Source organism: Salvelinus fontinalis, chromosome 12 (assembly GCF_029448725.1).
Source record: "Salvelinus fontinalis isolate EN_2023a chromosome 12, ASM2944872v1, whole genome shotgun sequence".
Taxonomy (NCBI): Eukaryota; Metazoa; Chordata; class Actinopteri; order Salmoniformes; family Salmonidae; genus Salvelinus; species Salvelinus fontinalis.
In genome coordinates this window covers 501,924-524,300 of record NC_074676.1, presented here as the reverse complement: position 1 = coordinate 524,300, position 22,377 = coordinate 501,924, and the positions used below count along the sequence as shown (strand labels likewise).

The 22,377-nt window shown below is 44.6% G+C and overlaps 1 long non-coding RNA gene across 1 annotated transcript; it reads right to left on the bottom strand.

The window, feature by feature from the left end:
- Positions 1-18,707: 18,707 nt before the first annotated feature.
- On the bottom strand, positions 18,708-19,628 carry LOC129866499 (uncharacterized). The gene is made up of 2 exons (XR_008761489.1): positions 19,406-19,628; positions 18,708-18,932 (listed from the first exon to the last, which is right to left on the bottom strand). It is a non-coding gene; the product is annotated as an uncharacterized LOC129866499 (long non-coding RNA).
- Between the last annotated feature and the right edge of the window lie 2,749 nt (positions 19,629-22,377).

Here is a 22,377-nt window from a genome sequence, read left to right as displayed (position 1 = left end):
AATCTCATTGCAACTCCCCTCCAAGTCTCCGACCACTACCTTGTATCCTTTTCCCTCTCGCTCTCATCCAACACTTCCCACACTGCCCCTACTCGGATGGTATCGCGCCGTCCCAACCTTCGCTCTCTCTCCCCCGCTACTCTCTCCTCTTCCATCCTATCATCTCTTCCCTCTGCTCAAACCTTCTCCAACCTATCTCCTGATTCTGCCTCCTCAACCCTCCTCTCCTCCCTTTCTGCATCCTTTGACTCTCTATGTCCCCTATCCTCCAGGCCGGCTCGGTCCTCCCCTCCTGCTCCGTGGCTCGACGACTCATTGCGAGCTCACAGAACAGGGCTCCGGGCAGCCGAGCGGAAATGGAGGAAAACTCGCCTCCCTGCGGACCTGGCATCCTTTCACTCCCTCCTCTCTACATTCTCCTCTTCTGTCTCTGCTGCTAAAGCCAATTTCTACCACTCTAAATTCCAAGCATCTGCCTCTAACCCTAGGAAGCTCTTTGCCACCTTCTCCTCCCTCCTGAATCCTCCTCCCACTCCTCCCCCCTCCTCCCTCTCTGCTGATGACTTCGTCAACCATTTTGAAAAGAAGGTCGACGACATCCGATCCTCGTTTGCTAAGTCAAACGACACCGCTGGTTCTGCTCACACTGCCCTACCCTGTGCTTTGACCTCTTTCTCCCCTCTCTCTCCAGATGAAATCTCGCGTCTTGTGACGGCCGGCCGCCCAACAACCTGCCCGCTTGACCCTATCCCCTCCTCTCTTCTCCAGACCATTTCCGGAGACCTTCTCCCTTACCTCATCTCGCTCATCAACTCATCCTTGACCGCTGGCTACGTCCCTTCCGTCTTCAAGAGAGCGAGAGTTGCACCCCTTCTGAAAAAACCTACACTCGATCCCTCCGATGTCAACAACTACAGACCAGTATCCCTTCTTTCTTTTCTCTCCAAAACTCTTGAACGTGGCGTCCTTGGCCAGCTCTCCTGCTATCTCTCTCAGAATGACCTTCTTGATCCAAATCAGTCAGGTTTCAAGACTAGTCATTCAACTGAGACTGCTCTTCTCTGTGTCACGGAGGCGCTCCGCACTGCTAAAGCTAACTCTCTCTCCTCTGCTCTCATCCTTCTAGACCTATCGGCTGCCTTTGATACTGTGAACCATCAGATCCTCCTCTCCACCCTCTCCGAGCTGGGCATCTCTGGAACGGCCCACGCTTGGATTGCGTCCTACCTGACAGGTCGCTCCTACCAGGTGGCGTGGCGAGAATCTGTCTCCGCACCACGTGCTCTCACCACTGGTGTCCCCCAGGGCTCTGTTCTAGGCCCTCTCCTATTCTCGCTATACACCAAGTCACTTGGCTCTGTCATATCCTCACATGGTCTCTCCTATCATTGCTATGCAGACGACACACAATTAATCTTCTCCTTTCCCCCCTCTGATAACCAGGTGGTGAATCGCATCTCTGCATGTCTGGCAGACATATCAGTGTGGATGACGGATCACCACCTCAAGCTGAACCTCGGCAAGACGGAGCTGCTCTTCCTCCCGGGGAAGGACTGCCCGTTCCATGATCTCGCCATCACGGTTGACAACTCCATTGTGTCCTCCTCCCAGAGTGCTAAGAACCTTGGCGTGATCCTGGACAACACCCTGTCGTTCTCAACTAACATCAAGGCGGTGACCGGTTCCTGTAGGTTCATGCTCTACAACATTCGCAGAGTACGACCCTGCCTCACGCAGGAAGCGGCGCAGGTCCTAATCCAGGCACTTGTTATCTCCCGTCTGGATTACTGCAACTCGCTGTTGGCTGGGCTCCCTGCCTGTGCCATTAAACCCCTACAACTCATCCAGAACGCCGCAGCCCGTCTGGTGTTCAACTTTCCCAAGTTCTCTCACGTCACCCCGCTCCTCCGCTCTCTCCACTGGCTTCCAGTTGAAGCTCGCATCCGCTACAAGACCATGGTGCTTGCCTACGGAGCTGTGAGGGGAACGGCACCTCCGTACCTTCAGGCTCTGATCAGGCCCTACACCCAAACAAGGGCACTGCGTTCATCCACCTCTGGCCTGCTCGCCTCCCTACCTCTGAGGAAGTACAGTTCCCGCTCAGCCCAGTCAAAACTGTTCGCTGCTCTGGCACCCCAATGGTGGAACAAACTCCCTCACGACGCCAGGTCAGCGGAGTCAATCACCACCTTCCGGAGACACCTGAAACCCCACCTCTTTAAGGAATACCTAGGATAGGATAAAGTAATCCTTCTAACCCCCCCCCCCCCCCCCTTAAAAGAGTTAGATGCACTATTGTAAAGTGGTTGTTCCACTGGATATCATAAGGTGAATGCACCAATTTGTAAGTCGCTCTGGATAAGAGTGTTACGTTCCCCAGTTTCTGTGTTCTGTTTTGTATTTTAGTGTGTGTGTTTTAGGAGATGGCTTCCTGAAGTACTCCCCAACCAGCTGATTGGTCGACCCCAGACTAATTGGTGATTGGAGCTGACCCCGCCCCCTCGTCAAGAAGCAGCTGACACTAATCACCATTGCCACCTGAAGATAAAAGCCAGTGTTCTGCCCCAAGAGAAGAGAAGATTGAGAGAGGAGAGATTTGGAGTAGAGATTTGAAGATTGAGATTGAGAGTAGAGAGAGATGAGGAGTAGAGATTTGGAGATTGAGAGAGAGAAATTAGATTGTGATATAGTGTTGGTTGTGTATCAAAGTGTGGTATGTACTGTTGTTGTTGGTAGCAGTTTTTCTATGTTCTGTGTTTGAGTGTTTGTGAAATCATTAATAATTACTCTGTTTCATTTGTTCCCAGGGGGGAAGGAGAAGGCACTTTGGGAGTGCTTAGGCAAGAGGCCCGCGGGCATACATATACCCGTAGTATATTTACTGTCTAGGCACACTAGGTAAGACCTGGGCGGACCACCCCCTGTATTTTGGTTAGGGCACCAGGCGGTGTTAAGTTAGGTAAGTTAAGTGGGTAGGCAGGTTAGATAGGAGAGGGGGAACTTTGATATTTACTTTCTTTGCTTTGGTTCCGTCCAGCCCCTTTTCCCCATATTACCGTGTAAGAAAATAAATTCTAGTAAACGGTAAATTCTGCTTTTGTGTCATCCTTACTCGCACCTACAGTCCATACCTCTTGCACGTCAGAGAGTTGAGTTGTAGTAGGGAGTTGCGTTCCCTCTTCTCAGAGGCGTGCGTAACATAATGGGGGATCATCCGGGATTCCATTAAACCCACCGGACCCTGCTGCACTGAGCTCTCTGTGGTTAGTGATTGTGGTGTGATGGTAGGTTGTGAGTTTGGATGACTTGTTTAGTTTGTGTGTTCAGTAGATTGTTGTGTACAAGATGGCTGCCTCAGCCATCTCCAAGTTCATTGAAGCGCCCTCTATTGATTGTTTGGTGAGGTTTCGAAAAGTAGACCTTATAGCTATAGCTGACCATTATGGATTTGTTATCCCTGAGAAAGCCCTAAAGGCTGAGCTTTTGGTGCTAGTCAGGGAGGGTTTAGTGAGAGAAAGAATTCTCTCATTGAAAGGAGAGGAGACGGGTAGACTTTCCGATGCCAAGTCGGAGGACAGGGCAGAGGAAGGGGTTGCTCGTACCCCCTTTACATTGCCTCGATTCGATCCTTTATCTTCTGCTTCAGGTCGTTCAGACGGGACCGCTAGGCTAAAGGTGAGGCTGGCCCGGTTAGAAATGGAGCAAAAAGATAAAGAGAGACAAATGCATTTTGACCTTGAAATTAGGAAAATAGAAGCCGACAAGGAGGTGAGGATCCGACAACTGGAGATAGAAGCTGGCTCCGGTACGACTCCAAAAGCTGCTCAGCATCAAGCCCACTTTGATGTAAGTAAAAATATAGCTTTAGTCCCACCATTCCGAGAGTCGGAAGTGGATTCCTATTTTTCTGCATTTGAGCGTGTGGCCGCTGCGCTGCATTGGCCACTCGAGGTTTGGCCGCTCCTGTTGCAATGTAAATTGTCTGGGAAAGCCCAGGAAGTAGTAGCTGCTCTCTCGCTGGAAGACAGTTTACATTACGAAACAGTTAAAACTACCGTGTTGCGGGCTTATGAGTTGGTGCCTGAAGCTTATAGACAGCGCTTCAGGAACCACAAGAAACCCTCTCACCGTACTTTTGTTGAGTTTGCTAGGGACAAAGAGTCTCTGTTTAATCGATGGTGTTCAGCCAGCAAAGCTAACACCTTTGCTGATATTCGGGAGTTGATGCTGTTGGAGGATTTTAAAAGCAACCTCCCTGATAGAATTGTAGTTCATTTAAATGAACAGAAAGTGGTGACATTGGCCCAGGCAGCAGTGTTGGCAGATGAGTACGCTTTGACACACAAGACTGTCTTTGGTGCACCTCGTTTTGAAGGTAGACTGATTACGTCATCAGTGCCTCATTCAGGTCGTTTTTCCTCTGACAAGTCTTTTCATGAAATCCGTGAATGTTTTTACTGTCACCAAAAGGGTCACGTGATTGCGGACTGCCCAGTTTTGAAAAATAAACCGAAACAGTCCCAGTCACCTTCCCCAAAAAGGAAAAGTTTGGGTTTAGTCAAGTCTTTGGCTCGTCCGTTGGTCCGAGGTATTGATTCAGCATTTGAGAAACCGGATCCTGTTTATGCTCCGTTTATCTCTACCGGTTGTGTTTCCTTAACTGGAGAACAAGCTGATCAAAAGCCAATTAAAATCTTACGAGACACCGGGGCGGCGCAGTCAGTAATTATTACTGATGCTTTACCCTGGTCTCCTGAAACGTATTGTGGCTCGCATGTTATATTACAGGGGATAGAGACAAAAACAGTACCTGTACCATTACACTGGGTCCACTTAGTGTCAGACTTGGTATCAGGACGTTTCCGTGTTGGTGTAGTGTCTACACTGCCAGTAAAAGGAGTCACATTGCTATTAGGGAATGATATTGCTGGTGGTAACGTTACTCCTGTGTTAGAGGTAGTAGACAACCCAGAAATCAAAATTGCAGATGAGAAATTGGTTCAAGCATTTCCACATGTTTTTCCTGCTTGTGTCTTAACGAGGGCACAATCTCGCAAGCTTGGAGATGTGGTGGATTTGGCTAGTTCCATTTTTGAGAATATTGAAGTAGAAGACAATGCACCGAGTATTCCTTCTGCAAGTCCGACAGTTTTTACTCCTGTAAAAACTAAGGAAGGGGACTGCGAAATCGCACCCCAATTACATGACATTCTTTTGTCTGTCACCCCTGAGAAGGTGATTGAATGTCAAAAAGGAGACACCAGTCTTCGTAAGTGTTTTGCTTCGGTAATTTCCATTGAAGAAGCTAAAACTAGAGAGACTGCCTACTTTATGGAAGCAGGAGTTTTGATGCGTAAATGGGCAGCTCATGACACCGTTAATGACTGGAGTGAAGTGTGTCAAGTGGTTGTTCCTACACCGTTCCGACAGCAGGTGCTGTCACTCGCCCATGACCAGGCGTGGTCTGGACATTTGGGGATCACAAAGACTTATAACCGGGTCCTTCGTCATTTTTTCTGGCCAGGTTTGAAGTCTGACGTGGTCCAATTTTGTAAAACATGTCACGTATGTCAACTCACTGGGAAAGCGAATCAAACAGTTCCTAGAGCACCGCTCTACCCGATTCCTGTGGTGGGGGAACCGTTTGAAAGAGTGATAGTTGATTGTGTAGGTCCGTTGCCGAAAACCAGGTCAGGTAACCAGTTCCTATTAACAATAATGTGCAGTGCTACTCGATACCCAGAGGCTATTCCTCTCCGTACTATTACGGCTAAGACTGTGGTGAAGGCACTGGTGAAGTTCTTCTCTACGTTTGGACTCCCTAAAGTAATCCAAACTGATCAGGGATCCAACTTCATGTCCAAAATGTTTTCAAATGTGTTAAAGACATTGTGTATTTCCCATCAGGTCTCAAGTCCGTATCATCCAGAGAGTCAAGGGGCTCTCGAACGCTGGCATCAGACGCTGAAGGCAATGCTACGCAAGTATTGTATGGATACCAGTACCGATTGGGATGAGGGGGTGCCCTTTGTCCTATTTGCTATTAGGGAAACGATACAAGAGTCCTTAGGGTTTAGCCCTGCTGACCTTGTGTTTGGACACACCCCAAGGGGTCCGCTGAAAGTGTTGAAGGAGCATATCTTATCTCCTACACCCAGTAGCGCCCCTAAAAATGTGTTGGATTATGTCAGTAAGATGCGGGAGAGACTGCACGCCGCATGTGCGTTGGCCCAAAAGTCTCTTTCCTCTTCGCAAAAACGCATGAAGGTGCATTATGACAAAAAGGCTGTTGGCCGTTCTTTTGCACCAGGGGATCAAGTTTTAGTTTTGTTGCCAATTCCTGGCTCATCTCTGTCAGCACGTTTTTCTGGACCATATCTGGTGGAAAAGAAACTCAGTGACACCAACTATGTGATAAAGACCCCAGATCGGAGGCGTTCTTCCCGTGTGTGTCATGTTAACATGCTAAAAGAATATTATGTACGTGACTCTCCAGACAGCTCCTCAAGTAAGCCGGTCCAGCCCGCCGTCTCCAGTGTGGCTGCGGTGGTGCTGAAGCCTGGCTGGGACCTAGAGGAGGATAAGGAGGATGGGTTGGAGTTACGCCATACGTTACAGCAGTGTGAACGCCTATGTAATTCAGAGATGCTGAAGAAGTTACCCTCTCAAATGGAACATTTGGATAACGATCAAACTAAGGACCTTATCCTATTGATAAACAGTTTTCTCAGTGTGTTTCAGGACGTTCCAAGTCGCACATCCATCTTGGAACATGACGTGGATGTAGGGAATGCTGCTCCTATACGTCAGCATCCGTACCGGGTTAATGCAAAGAAAAGGGAGGTAATGAAAAGTGAGGTAGCTTATTTATTACAGAATGACATGGCAAAACCCAGTAACAGCTCCTGGAGTTCCCCATGTATTCTTGTTCCTAAGCCTGACGGTACGTCCCGCTTATGCACGGACTATCGTCGAGTAAATGCAGTTACAAAGTCTGATTCTTTTCCTCTACCTCGATTAGATGACTGCATTGATAGAATTGGCTCTGCTGCTTACGTTAGTAAGTTAGATTTGTTAAAAGGTTATTGGCAGGTGCCTCTGACCTCTAGAGCTTCTGACATATCGGCTTTTGTTACGCCTGATAACTTTGTACAATACACTGTGATGCCCTTTGGCATGTGTAATGCACCTGCTACTTTTCAGCGTCTAGTTAACATTGTGTTTGCAGATGTGCCAAATTGTACTGCATACCTTGATGATGTGGTGATCCATTCGTCTACTTGGTCTGATCATCTCTCCACTTTGAAAAGTGTGTTTCAGCGGTTGGAGAATGCTTCTTTAACCCTCAATTTGGCCAAGTGTGAGTTTGGGAAGGCTACGGTGACTTACTTAGGGAAACAAGTGGGACGGGGTCAAGTGCGCCCAGTAACGGGCAAGGTGGAGGCAATTGTTGCTTTTCCTGCTCCCACGACTCGACGCCAGTTGCGCAGATTCCTAGGGATGGTAGGGTACTATCGTACATTCTGTAAGAATTTCTCGACGGTAGTAGCTCCCCTTTCATCTCTGCTTAGTCCCAAGGTACCATTTAGGTGGTCCAAGGACTGTAACCATGCGTTTGAGTCCGCTAAAGCGCTACTTTGTAGTGCCCCAGTGCTTGCCGCCCCCAACTTTGACAAACCTTTTAAGTTGGAGGTTGACGCTAGTATAGTGGGGGTGGGTGCGGTTCTCTTACAGGAAGATGAAGACGGAGTGGATCGGCCCGTCAGTTTCTTCTCCCGTAAGTTCAACTCGTGTCAGTCAAGGTACTCCACAATTGAACAAGAGACGCTAGCTTTATTGCTAGCCTTACAGTTCTTTGAGGTATATGTGGGATCCAGTGCCTTTCCTGTAATGGTCTTCACGGACCATAATCCTTTAGTGTTCTTAAAGCAAATGTACAATCAGAACCGCCGCCTTATGCGGTGGGCTCTGATTGTACAAGGATATAATGTACAGATAGCCTATGTGAAGGGCTCAGCGAATGTGGTTGCTGACGCTCTATCACGGGTCTACTAACTGGGGAAGCGTTGGTTTTTGTTATTACAAACTGTATGTTTGCAATTTTTGTGGTGGGCGTGTTACGTTCCCCAGTTTCTGTGTTCTGTTTTGTATTTTAGTGTGTGTGTTTTAGGAGATGGCTTCCTGAAGTACTCCCCAACCAGCTGATTGGTCGACCCCAGACTAATTGGTGATTGGAGCTGACCCCGCCCCCTCGTCAAGAAGCAGCTGACACTAATCACCATTGCCACCTGAAGATAAAAGCCAGTGTTCTGCCCCAAGAGAAGAGAAGATTGAGAGAGGAGAGATTTGGAGTAGAGATTTGAAGATTGAGATTGAGAGTAGAGAGAGATGAGGAGTAGAGATTTGGAGATTGAGAGAGAGAAATTAGATTGTGATATAGTGTTGGTTGTGTATCAGAAAGTGTGGTATGTACTGTTGTTGTTGGTAGCAGTTTTTCTATGTTCTGTGTTTGAGTGTTTGTGAAATCATTAATAATTACTCTGTTTCATTTGTTCCCAGGGGGGAAGGAGAAGGCACTTTGGGAGTGCTTAGGCAAGAGGCCCGCGGGCATACATATACCCGTAGTATATTTACTGTCTAGGCACACTAGGTAAGACCTGGGCGGACCACCCCCTGTATTTTGGTTAGGGCACCAGGCGGTGTTAAGTTAGGTAAGTTAAGTGGGTAGGCAGGTTAGATAGGAGAGGGGGAACTTTGATATTTACTTTCTTTGCTTTGGTTCCGTCCAGCCCCTTTTCCCCATATTACCGTGTAAGAAAATAAATTCTAGTAAACGGTAAATTCTGCTTTTGTGTCATCCTTACTCGCACCTACAGTCCATACCTCTTGCACGTCAGAGAGTTGAGTTGTAGTAGGGAGTTGCGTTCCCTCTTCTCAGAGGCGTGCGTAACAAAGAGCGTCTGCTAAATGACTTAAATGTAAATGTAAATGTATTATTTAATAGTAATTAGCTATTTTTCTATGTGGACCTGACAGAGACAGTGGAATATTTTCAATGATTTGGCAATATTTTGGGATTTGGAATTTCCATTAAAAAGCTCTAATCGTTATAATTATTATTATTTCAAAATGCAATTCATGTAAAAAAAAATATATATATATAAATAAAAACTGCCCTATAGGCTACCAAAAATCTGACAAGTCAAAATGCCACTACTGCGATTGTATGTGAAGGGAACTCTGAGCCCAAGGAAAAGTGGGCAACAGTGAAGAAAGAGAGATAAAGTATTCATGAACAGGAGCGGCGACATGAAAAGGTAAGGAATGAGAGAAGGAGAGAGACACGGGGAATCATGACAGAAGAGATTCAAACAGACAAACACAGAGGGGGGAGAGGCGAGGAGGAGAAGTGAAAACCCAGGCATTCTGACCCAGTTCTGGAGGATGGAGGGATGTGGAATGAGACAGGGTCTGTCAACCAGTCCTACTTAGAGAACATTGATGACTCATCACCAGCAGAGAACAGACACTACAGCCCAAACTAAGAACTGAGAAACACAGTGGAGGCGTGGAAAGAGGAGAGCTGCTAAACTCAGAATGAGACTCTATGTGCTTCACTGGTACTGTGCTGCCAAAGCTATGGACCAGTCCAGAATTTTCCAAGCTGTTTAAAGACACAGTCAACTTAGTGTATGTAAACTTCTGGCCCACTGGAATTGTGATACAGTGAATTATAAGTGAAATAATCTGTCTGTAAACAATTGTCCTAACCGACTTGCCAAAACTATAGTTTGTTAACAAGACGTGTGTAGTGGTTGAAAAACGAGTTTTAATGACTCCAACCTGAGTGTATGTGCTACTGAAGCAATAAACAGTACTGCAGAGAGTGACATGCAACATTTACACAAACAAATGTTAATAGAACATTTATGTAGCAAGATTGCTATAACGTGATATATGCTAATTGTTCAGCTGTTGTCATTTATAGTGTGTGACAGCATACTATTTATCTGTCCTGAGATACAATGCAGACCGTTGTGTTGCTTAGCATTTGAAGCATCGTTGTTATGACAATAGAACCTTCATTTGGTTGGAGAGTGCAGTAAGAGTTAGTGCTCACAGGGGAAGATGGCAACTATTATTCCACTGCTCTACGCTCTCCAACATCATAACCAACCCCTCCATTAATTCTCTCTCTTTAAGAGCTCTAAGAGGTATGCATGAGTCACTCTAGTGGACAAGTTGTGACGTGTACTTGATCGCGGCTTAATTACTGAGGCAACCCAGAGCTCTTCACAGCTCTTTATTACAGAGCAAATCATTTGCTTGAACTGTAACCGTTGTTATTGTTGATGTTTATATTCAGTTGGCAACCATTAGTCTGGGCAGCGTTCAAGAGGAAAGGGCTTACTGCAACTGGGACTAATAAATCTGTTTGAGGGATTACTTAACTACTTGTTTAGGTTAATTTGTAACTATTGTTGTTATTGATGCTGCTATCTATTGTTGACATGTACAGTGCCTTTGGAAAGTATTCAGACCCCTTGACTTTTTCCACATTTTGTTATGTTACAGCCTTAATCTAAAATAGATTAAATAAATTAAAATCCTCAGCAATCTACGCACAATACCCGATAATGACAATTTATTAACAATAAAAACAGATACCTTATTTATTCAGACCCTATGAGACACGAAATTGAGCTCAGGTGCATCCTGTTTCCATTGATCATCCTTGAGATGTTTCTACAACTTGATTGGAGTCCACCTGTGGTAAATTCAATTGATTGGACATGATTTGGAAAGACACACACCTGTCTATATAAGGTCCCACAGTTGTAAGTGCATGTCGGAGCCAAAACCAAGCCACGAGGTCGAAGAAACTGTCCGTAGAGCTCCGAGACATGATTGTGTCGAGGCACAGATCTGGGGAAGAAGGGTACCGAAAAATAACTGCATCATTGAAGGTCCTTAAGAACACAGCGGCCTCCATCATTCTTCAATGGAAGAAGTTTGGAACCTCCAAGTGTCACGCGGAGCGGAACAGATGAACCCAAGAGCAGACTCAAACGAGGAGACTGGGATGAGGTAGCCAAGGTATTTATTGAAACACAGGGGTAAGATTGAGTGTAGGCCAGGGGAAGCTCAAGCGGGTTGCTGGAAACCAGGTGCGGAGGCTGAGGCTGGAGTGAGAGGTGTGGGGAGAGGGTAAGCAGGTCTGGAGGGGAATCAAAGGGAGTGTAGAGTGGGGTATCCAGGACAGAGTAGCAGGGCTGCCGAGAAGTCGGACTGGAGACAGGGACCAGAGTCAGAGAGGGCAGAAATTTCGCAGAGAGGAGAACAGAATCGGGCAAGGGAAAACAGGCACAACAGGACAACAGGAACAAATGGCTAGAAACATGGACTGACTGGGCAGAGATTACGATCTGGGAGTGTGGAAGTGGCAGGACTGAGTATTTGTAGAGGTCTTGATTAGGGAACAGGTTGCAACTGGTGGGGATCTGCTCTGACTCCAGCACACCTGTCTCCGCCCACACAATCACACACACAGAGAGGGGGAGAGAGCACTGGGGGAGTGGCGGCAGGTCAAGGAGACACCGGATGAGCACTAGAGGGTGTGGCAGGAGCAGATGTGACACCAAGACTCTTTCTACAGCTGGCAGCCCGGCCAAACTGAACAATCGGGGGAGAAGGGCCTTGGTCAGGGAGGTAACCAAGAACCCGATGATCACTCTGACAGAGCTCTAGAGTTCCTCTGTGGAGATTGGAGAAACTTCCAGATGGACAACCATCTCTGCAGCACTCCACCAATCAGGCCTTTATGGTACATGACAGCCCTCTTGGAGTTTTCCAAAAGGAACCTAAAGACTCTCAGACCATAAGAACCAAGATTAACTGGTCTGATGAAATGAAGAATTAACTCTTTGGCCTGAATGCCAAGCGTCACGTCTGGAGGAAACCTGACATCATCCCTACGGTGAAGCATGGTGGTGGCAGCATCATGCTGTGGGGATGTTTTTCAGTGGCAGGGACTGGGAGACTAGTCAGGATCGAGGCAAAGATGAACGGAGCAAAGCGTGCAAAGATTCTTAATGAAAACCTGCTTGAGAGTGCTTAGGACCTCAGACTGGGGCAAATGTTCACCTTCCAACAGGACAACGACCCTAAGCAAAAAGCCAAGAAAATGCAGCACAGGCTTCGGGACAAGTCTCTGAATGTCCTTGAGTGGCCCAGCCAGACCCCGGTCTTGAACCCGATCGAACATCTCTGGAGAGACCTGAAAATAGCTGTGCAGCAACGCTCCCCATCCAACCTGAGAGGACCTTGAGAGGATCTGCAGAGAAGAATAGGAGAAATTCCCCAAATATAGGTGTGCCAAGCATGTAGCGTCATACCCAAGAAGACTCGAGGCTGTAATTCCTGCCAAAGGTGCTTCAACAAAGTACTGAGTGGTGTCCGAATACTTATGTAAATATGATATTTCTCATAAACTAGCAAAAATGTATAAAAAACTGTTTTTGCTTTGTCATTGTTGTGTGTAGATTGATGAGGAAGAGAAACAATTGAATAAATTTTAGAATAAGGTTGTAATCTATCAATATCTGGAAAAAGTCAAGGGGTCTGAATACTTTCCGAAGGCACTGTATGTTGTTGTTTACATAGTTAGTGACAAAGGCCCAGGTTAAATAAATAAAAAAGGCAGGACATGGAGTGCCATATGACAAACAGCCCTCAACAGATGGGTAGCTGATTTTATTTGTTTCTGTTATTGTTGTTGTTTATGTGCTGTTGACAACAGAGATAAGGGGGTAAAGAGACAGGCCTCTGCCGCATAAGCAGCAGCAGTCGTGACAATAAATCAGCTTGTCTCAACTCTATTGACAATTCATTCATTCAGTAGCCACTTTTTTGGGGGGATGGGTTCAATTGGAATCGTTGTTGTTATTGTGGTCATGTGGTTATTGATATTGTTATTGCTATTCTGCTGGTGAGTCGACTGAGGTTAAATGGGTTTGTGTCTCAAATGGCACCCTATTCTCTAGTGCTGTGCTTTTGACCGGGGGCACTAGTGCGCTACTTTTGACCATGGTGCCATTTAAAGTGCCTCCTAGGTGTTTTGGTGTGACTGAGTGTGTGGCTGGGATCCGGAGGATACTATCCGAGCCTCCTTGTCTTTCTTACATCACCGCTTCACACCAATGATGAGTCATCATAAAGGGAAGTGGAGGTTAAGCCTCCTGCAGGCTGCAACCGCGCTCTCACACAGACACACACTAGCAAAGACGTGTCTCGCTCTGTGAGTGTATCCATCTATCTATTGCTTAGATGGGCTCAAACGGGGTACTAGAGAGCCTAGAGAGAGAAAAAGAAAGTGACGGAGGGAGGGAGATGGAGAGAGAGAAAGATATGACTCATAGTCCTTGTCAGTGGCTGCTCTCTTTTTTTAATTTGAATTATTATGAATATTTGTATTTATTTTTACCCCTAGACCCCCCCCCCCCCCCCCCCCCACAAATATACCATTCAAAATTTTGGGGTCACTTAGAAATGTCCTTGTTCTTTTAAGAAAAGCACATTTTTTGTCCATTAAAATAACATCAAATTGATCATTGTTGGAAAAATGTATTGTGTCATGCACAAAGTAGGTGTCCTAACTGACTTACCAAAACTATAGTGTGTTAACAAGAAATGTATGGTGGTTGAAAAACGAGTTTTAATGACTCCAACATAAGTGTATGTAAAATTCCGACTTCAACTGTATCTTGTGATTCTTTTCAATAACAATACTGCATACCTGCTGAAGAAGAAGAAAGAGAGATGATGGGTAGTAGTAGTACATAAAGACACAAACACAACCAGACTAACCACACACACACACACACACACACACACACACACACACACACACACACACACACACACACACACACACACACACACACACACACACACACACACATAGCAGATAGTTTAGGGTTCCGTTGGTTCAGTGCATATGTGTGGTGTGTGTCTGTCTGTCTGTGTGTGTGGGGGGGGTACGTGTGGTGTAGACTGCAGGCTAACTTTCATAGTACAGTAGGCACGCACACGTGGACGCACACACACATGCGTATAGGGAAGGACATTCAACAAACACTTACACAAATGACTGATGATTGTTTGGGAGAAACTGATGATAAAAAGATTGCCGAGGATGTTTTGTTAGACTTCGGCTCTTGACATTATCGATCATAGTCTGCTGCTGGAAAAACATACAGATGAAGTCGGAGGTTTACATACACTTAGGTTGGAGTCATTAAAACTCGTTTTTCAACCACTCCACAAATTTCTTGTTAACAAACTATAGTTTTGGCAAGTCGGTTAGGACATCTACTTTGTGCATGACACAAGTCATTTTTCCAACAATTGTTTACAGATTATTTCACTTATAATTCACTGTATCACAGTTCCAGTGGGTCAGAAGTTTACATACACTAAGTTGACTAGTGCATTTAAACAGCTTGGAAAATTTCAGAAAATGATGTCATGGCTTTAGAAGCTTCTGATAGGCTAATTGACATAATTTGAGTCAATTGGAAGTGTACCTGTGGATATATTTCAAGGCCTACCTTCAAACTCAGTGCCTCTTTGCTTGACATCATGGGAAAATCAAAAGAAATCAGCCAAGATCTCAGAAAAAAAATTGTAGACCTCCACAAGTCTGGTTCATCCTCGGGAGCAATTGCCAAATGCCTTAAGGTACCACGTTCATCTATACAAACAATAGTGCGCAAGTATAAACACCATGGGACCACGCAGCCGTCATTCTGTTTCCTAGAGATGAACGTACTTTGTTGCGAAAAGTGTAAGTCAATCCCAGAACAACAGCAAAGGACCTTGTGAAGATGCTGGAGGAAACAGGTACAAAAGTATCTATTTCCACAGTAAAACAAGTCCTATATCGACATAACCTGAAAGGCCGCTCAGCAAGGAAGAAGCCATTGCTCCAAAACCGCCATTAAAAAGCCAGACTACGTTTTGCACTGCACATGGGGACAAAGCTCGTACTTTTTGGAGAAATGTCCTCTGGTCTGATGAAACAAAAATGGAACTGTTTGGCCATAATGACCATCGTTATGTTTGGAGGCAAAGGGGGGAGGCTTGCAAGCCAAAGAACACCATCCCAACCGTGAAGTACGGGGGTGGCAGCATCATGTTGTAGGGGTGCTTTGCTGCAGGAGGGACTGGTGCACTTCACAAAATAGATGGCATCATGAGGGAGGAAAATTATGTGTATATATTGAAGCAACATCTCAAGATGGGTCTTCCAAATGGACAATGACCACAGGCCAAAATTGTGGAAAAATGGCTTAAGGACAACAAAGTCAAGGTATTGGAATGGCCATCACAAAGCCCTGACCTCAATTCTATAGAAAACTTGTGGGCAGAACTGAAAAAGCGTGTGCAAGCAAGGAGGCCTACAAACCTGACTTAGTTACACCAGCTCTGTCAGGAGGAATGGGCCAAAATTCATTCAACTTATTGTGGGGAGCTTGTGGAAGGCTACCCAAAACGTTTGACCCAAGTTAAACAATTTAAAGGCAATGCTACCAAATACAAATTGAGTGTATGTGAACTTCTGACCTACTGGGAATATGATGAAAGAAATAAAAGCTGAAATAAATCATTGTCTCTACTATTATTCTGACATTTCACATTTTTAAAATAAAGTGGTAATCCTAACTAACACAAGACAGAGAATTTTTACTAGGATTAAATGTCAGCAATTGTGAAAAACTGAGTTTAAATATATTTGGCTAAGGTGTATGTATGTAAACTTCCGACTTCAACTGTATGTGTTATGGCTTTACACCCCCTGCTATATTGTGGATAAAGAGTTACCTGTCTAACAGAACACAGAGGGTGTTCTTTAAGCTTCTCCAACATAATCCAGGTAGAATCAGGAATTCCCCAGGGAGCTGTCTAGGCCCCTTACTTTTTAAAATCTTTACTAACGACATGGCACTGACATGGCTTTGAGTAAAGCCAGTGTGTCTAAGTATGCGGATGATTCCACCCGTCAGCTACTACAGCAACTGAAACGATTGAAACACTTAAGAGCTGCAGTTAGTTTCAGAGTGGGTGGCAAGGAATAAGTTAGTCCTAAGTTATTTCTAAAACTAAAGGCATTGTATTTGGGGAAAATCATTCACCAAACCCTACAGCTCAACTAAATCTTGTAATAAATCATGTGGAAATTGAGCAAGTTGAGGTGTCTAAACTGCTTGGAGTAGCCCTGGATTGTAAACTGTCATGATAAAAACATATTGATACAACAGTAGCTAAGATAGGGAGAAGTCTGTCCCAAATAAAGCGCTGCTCTACCTTCTTAACAGCACTATCAACAAGACAGGTTCTACATGCCCTAGTTTTGGTGCACCTGGATTACTGTTCAGTTGTGTGGTCAGGTGCCACAAAAATGGATTTAGGAGAATTGCAATTGGCTCAGAACAGGGCAGCACTGCTGACCCTTGGATGTACACAGAGAGCTACTATTAGTAATATGCATGGCAATCTCTCCTGGCTCCAAGTGGAGGAGAGATTGGCTTCATCACTACTTGTATTTATGAGAGGTATTGACATGTTGAATGCACCGAGCTGTCTGTTTGTACTACTGGCGCCCAGCTCGAACACCCATGCATACCCCACAAGACATGCCAGAAGAGGTCTTTTCACATTCCCCAAGTCCAGAACAGACAATGGGAGGCGCACAGCACTACACAGGGCCATGACTACATGGAACTCTATTCCACATCAAGTAACTGATGCAAGCAGTAAAATTAGATTAAAAAAATAGATAACAATACACCTTATGGAACAGTGGAGACAAACATATGCATAGACACAACCATACACACAGACGATAACATATGCACTATACACAAACACATGGATTTTGTACTGTAGATATGTGGTAGTGGTGGAATAGGGGCCTGAGGGCACACAGTGTGTTGTGAAATTTGTGAATGTATTGTAATATTTTTTTTAATTGTATCAACTGCCTTAATTTTGCTGGACCTCAGAAAGAGTAGCTGCTGCCTTGACAGCAGCTAATGGGGATCCATAATACATACAAATACACACACACACAGCTAGATGACTAAACCCACATTTGAGGATACACTCTGCTGTGAATCTGACATAAAAATGTAGAAGTGCTGTAGTCAAAAATATGAGCTATCTGCTGTTAGTTTGCATAATGCTGCATTCAATATCAAGGAGCTTCCAAGTAAATTGATAATGTTAACCCGGCAACATTTGCTATGACCCTCTACATAAGTGATAATAGCCACTCAGAAGCATGCCATAACTCATGCATCTTGCTGCTAGATTTTAGCATAATAAACAGACAATACATGAAGACAGACTAAATCTGAACTCAGTCTGAGTTTGCAACCTGATCTCTAGCCATTTTTTTGTTGTGGTTTAAATTTTCAAAAAATGTGAGTGTTTTTGGTGAGACGGTGTTGGTTTAGGCTACTAGTGATGAACAGCCACTATAAATTACGTGACATGTAACACAGTTCCTACAGCCTAATACAGTACTTCCTGTTATCTGTTGCTCAATCGAGTACAGGCTAAACTGAATGAACAACAAAGACAGAATGCAATATGACATTTTAGTAACTCGTCTGGGGAATGGCCAGATGATGTGATGCCAGGTAGCCCTTCGCGGGATGCTTTCATCGAAACCCCCTGGTGGTGGATGGTTGTCGAAAAACTGTTGCTGAAATACGCAACTGAGAGAACGAGGGTAAATTGACATATAAATGCATCCCAAGATGCCCATTGGTTGAGAGATAGGAAGTATATAATTACAAAAGTGAGCCCATAGGTTAAACGCAAGTGTGAGGAATGTGCATTATTGTGCCGTGCTTATAGGCTATACGGTAAATAGGTGAATGACATTCCAAACATGGCTAACAGGAAAGGAAGAGAAGAAACAAGACGCTATGCTGATGATAATACATTTGCGTACATTCAAAATATGCCCGGTGAATAGGAAACAATGTGAATTATATTATGCTGACTGGATAAAGTTAAAGCAAGCATTCAGACCAGCCTTCCTGATTTAACTTTTGTGAACTACATTTAATGTTCCCTGACCTGTTGCTTGGCAAGTGGTCAATCATTAATTAACACTTCCGGCACTTCATCGCTCCAGCCTTCCTTCCACACAGATAAGAGGGCCAGATATGGGTGAGAGGTGAGGTGAGATAACAGACTGCCATGCATTATTATAACCTAGCATGATAATGACAAGGGCACACATTACAATGTATCACGCGGTACTGTATTTTGATATGCACATAAGAAAGATAACACATGAAGCACTACCAAATGCGTGTGATAAGTAACCTGACCCAATTGTGCCATTAAATCAATGTCGAACAATACAATCATTTCTTACAACATGCAATTCAAACTTCTTTACAGTGCCATCATTTGCCTGACATTTAGAGTACGTGATGATTCAACCCTCTCCATCTCAACAACCAGGGGTTGTGTGGTGAGAGATAGAGAGAGCAGGGGACAGAAAGAGAGGGGGAGAAAGTGAGAGATAGAGAGAGCAGGGGACAAAAAGAGAGGGGGAGAAAGTGAGAGATAGAAAGAGAGGATATTTACACAGTACATAATGAAATGATATAAAGGTTTGGACACACCTACTCATTCGTGGGTTTTTCTTTATTTTTGCTATTTTCTACATTGTAGAATAATAGTGAAGACATCGAAACTATCAAATAACACATGGAATAAAGTATTAACAAAAAATGTGTTGGACAAATCAAAATATATTTTCATTTGAGATTCTTCAAAGTAGCCACCGTTTCCCTCGATTACTGCTTCTCACACTTTTGGCATTCTCTCAACCAGCTTCATGAGGTAGTCACCTGGAATGCATTTTAATTTTATTATGCTTTTTTGCTGACGTTTACTAACACCGGCCATATTCAATGGGTATACTTTAGCATAAGACATGTAGCTAGCTAGCTAGGTAAACAACGTGTAAGATCACACACGTCACGTAACGTTAGCTAACGAGCCAGCCATTAAACATCAATGAATGTTAAACAACAATGAACAATGAACGTAATGCCAAATCATGTCGTTACTACCCTGCATGAATCTGCTGGGAGCTAACCAACCAGGTTCAATGTTAGCTAGCTAACATTAGGCTCTAACTAGCAAAGTAAACGGTTCTGGGATACGAATAATAACGTCATACACGTAACGTTAGCTAGGGAGCCAGCCAGCTAACGTTAGCTAGCTAGCTAACAGTACACTTTAGCTTGAAATTAAACCACTTTCTGTCAAAATTAGAAACGTGTAATATCTGAAAATGTAGCTAGCTATACTATCTTACCCATATACCGTGCATCATCATGCATGTATCTTGTCTCCCTGTCACGAATGCCATGTCACGGTTACCCTTAGTTTGGAGATGTAATCCGGAGACAGGTGTTTTCTCCATCTCTTTAGCTATCCTACTCTAATACCACTGATTTCAAAACAACAAACAATCCTCCAGAAAGTGGAGAGCAAGGCTTATGCAGCTCCACTACACGAAAAAAGCAGCGTTCGACAGGATTACCAACACAGACTGACCAGCTCAAATAGACAGAAGCCTACTACATGGCAGACCAATCCGAACTCCACTCTCGGCATGTCCAGCCCAATCATTATCTCAGCCAATCATGGCTAGTAGGAAGGTTGCTGTATTTTTCTGTGGCTTAACCAACAAGGCTCATATTATAACAATTGTATTAGTATTTACAGATGGCATACACATTTGTTATTAAGGCACATGAAAGTTCACATGTTCCAGAAGGCATTTCTGCATTTTGATAAAAATAAAAAAACTTTCAAATGGCTCTCCTGTGAAGTCGTGACTTGCGACTTATGCCTAGTTTCCTGAAACGGGTCACTTATTATGGCAAGAGCAGCTAAAAAAATGCAAAGAGAATCAACAGTCCATTACTTTAAGACAAGAACTTTGAAAATTTCTTCAAGTGCAGTCGCAAAAACCATCAAGCATGAAAATGGCTCTCGTGAGGACTGCCACAGGAAAGGAAAACCCAGAGTTACCTCTGCTGCAGTGGATATGTTCATTAGAGTTACCAGCCTCAGAAATTGCAGCCCAAATAAAAGCTTCACAGAGTTCAAGTAACAGACAAATCTCAACATCAACTGTTTAGAGGAGACTGTGTGAATCAGGACTTCATGGTCAAATTGCTGCAAAGAAATCACTACTAAAGGACACCAATAAGAAGAATAGACTTGCTTGGGCCAAGAAACACGAGCAATTGACATTAGACCAGTGGAAATCTGTCCTTTGGTCTGATGAGTCCAAATTTGTTTGGTTCCAACCGGCGTGTCTTTGTGAGACAGAGTAAATGAATGGATGATCTCCGCATGTGTGGTTCCCACTGTGAAGCATGGAAGAGGAGGTGTGATGGTATGAGTGTGCTTTGCTGGTGATGCTAGTGATTCATTTATAATTCAAGGCACACTTAACCAGCATGGCTACCACAGCATTCTGCAGCAATACGCCATCCCATCTGGTTTGCGCTTAGTGAGACTATCATTTGTTTCTCAACAGACAATGACCCAACACACCTCCAGGCTGTGTAAAGGCTATTTGACCAAGAAGGAGAGTGATGGCACACAATCACCCGGCCTCACCCCAATTGAGATGGTTTGGGATAAGTTGGAACGCAGAGTGACGGAAAAGCAAATAACAAGTGCTCGGCATATGTGGGAACTCCTTCAAAACTGTTGGAAAAGCATTCCAGGTGAAGCTGGTTGAGAGAATGCCAAGAGTGTGCAAAGCTGTAAATCAAGGCAAAGGGTGGCTACTTTGAAGATATATTTTGAATTGCTAACACATTTTTGGTTACTACGTGATTTCAAATGTGTTATTTCATAGTTTTGATGTCTTCACTATTATTCTACAATGTAGAAAATAGTACAAATAAAGAAAAACCCTTGAATGAGTAGGTGTGTCCAAACTTTTGACTTGTACTGTATACATGTGTGTGTGTATATAGAGAAAGACAGAGAGAAGCCTGTCATTTTTAAGGGCTGATGGAGTAGGAGAACATTGTGTCTTGTACAGAGCGATATTCCACTCTGCAAACACCTGGAGAACAAACACCCTGGATTCTACACCCAGCAAGTGTTGTAACGGCTCCACTGTCTACACACAGGCACATACAGTCACGCACGCGCACACAAACACGTACACACAATCAAACACAGACACACATACATACCCAGGCACACACATGCACAACTCCATCTAACAGATGCTGATAAGCACACAGATGCACCAATGTACTGCAAATACACACAGGGCACAGATCCCAGCTGGCAATGAGGAATCGGCCCAGAAGTGGCCCTCTTCCGGGGGGGCGAAACTGATTAAATTGGCCCGGAATCGGGTGTCGGACTCGGGCCGGAATCAAAATGAAGTACATCGGGGCGTTTCCGTCTTCCAGAATTCAGCCGACTTTGCCGGCATCTTTCCAGAATCCCCCCAGAAGCGGCCTGATGCAATTTTGAATAAATGTATCCAAATTTACCCGATTTAGTCATTTTAAATGTTACTATTATACATTTCTGCATACAAATTATACCCATCCACAATTGTTTTTATGACTTTGTTAATGTGTCTCCTGAGTGGAGCAGTGGTCTAAGACACTGCATCTCAGTGCAGGAGGCGTCACTGCAGTACCTGGTTTGAATCCAGCCTGCATCACATCTGGCTGTGATTGGGTGTCCAGTTTGCGCTGCAATGCAGTGTCTTAGACCACTGCACCACTCGGGAGGCCGGCATCCACAAAGTTTTTAATGCTTATCAATTTGCACAGTATCAAAATACTAAAATACTACTTTTACAAGACTCTTAAAGTAATACATTTGGGCCAGATATCGCCCCGAGCTCAGTCCCTGCATCCTAGCCGTAAGTAATACTACCGAAAGGCGGCCCAGATTCTGGCCACATGAAGTCGGCCGAGTCTGACTATCAGCCGAGTGCCCTGACTCTCAGCCGGAATCAGCCCAGATCCACTGTGCTAGCTGGGATGCACACACAAGTATATTTATTTTAGACAACACCTTTAATGCAGGCCTAACCTACGTTTTGCAGTACAGTAAGTCACCATTGTTTATCAATTTATCTTTGTTTAACCCCCCCCCCACCCACCACCTGTTCCCCTTGGGCTGCACAATGTTCTTTGTGCTTCCGCCCTTCCTTATACACACACGCCTTGGTCTTTTCAATACTTGGCATGATACTCATCACACTGCTCTCTTTGGATGCTTTCAGTAATGGGC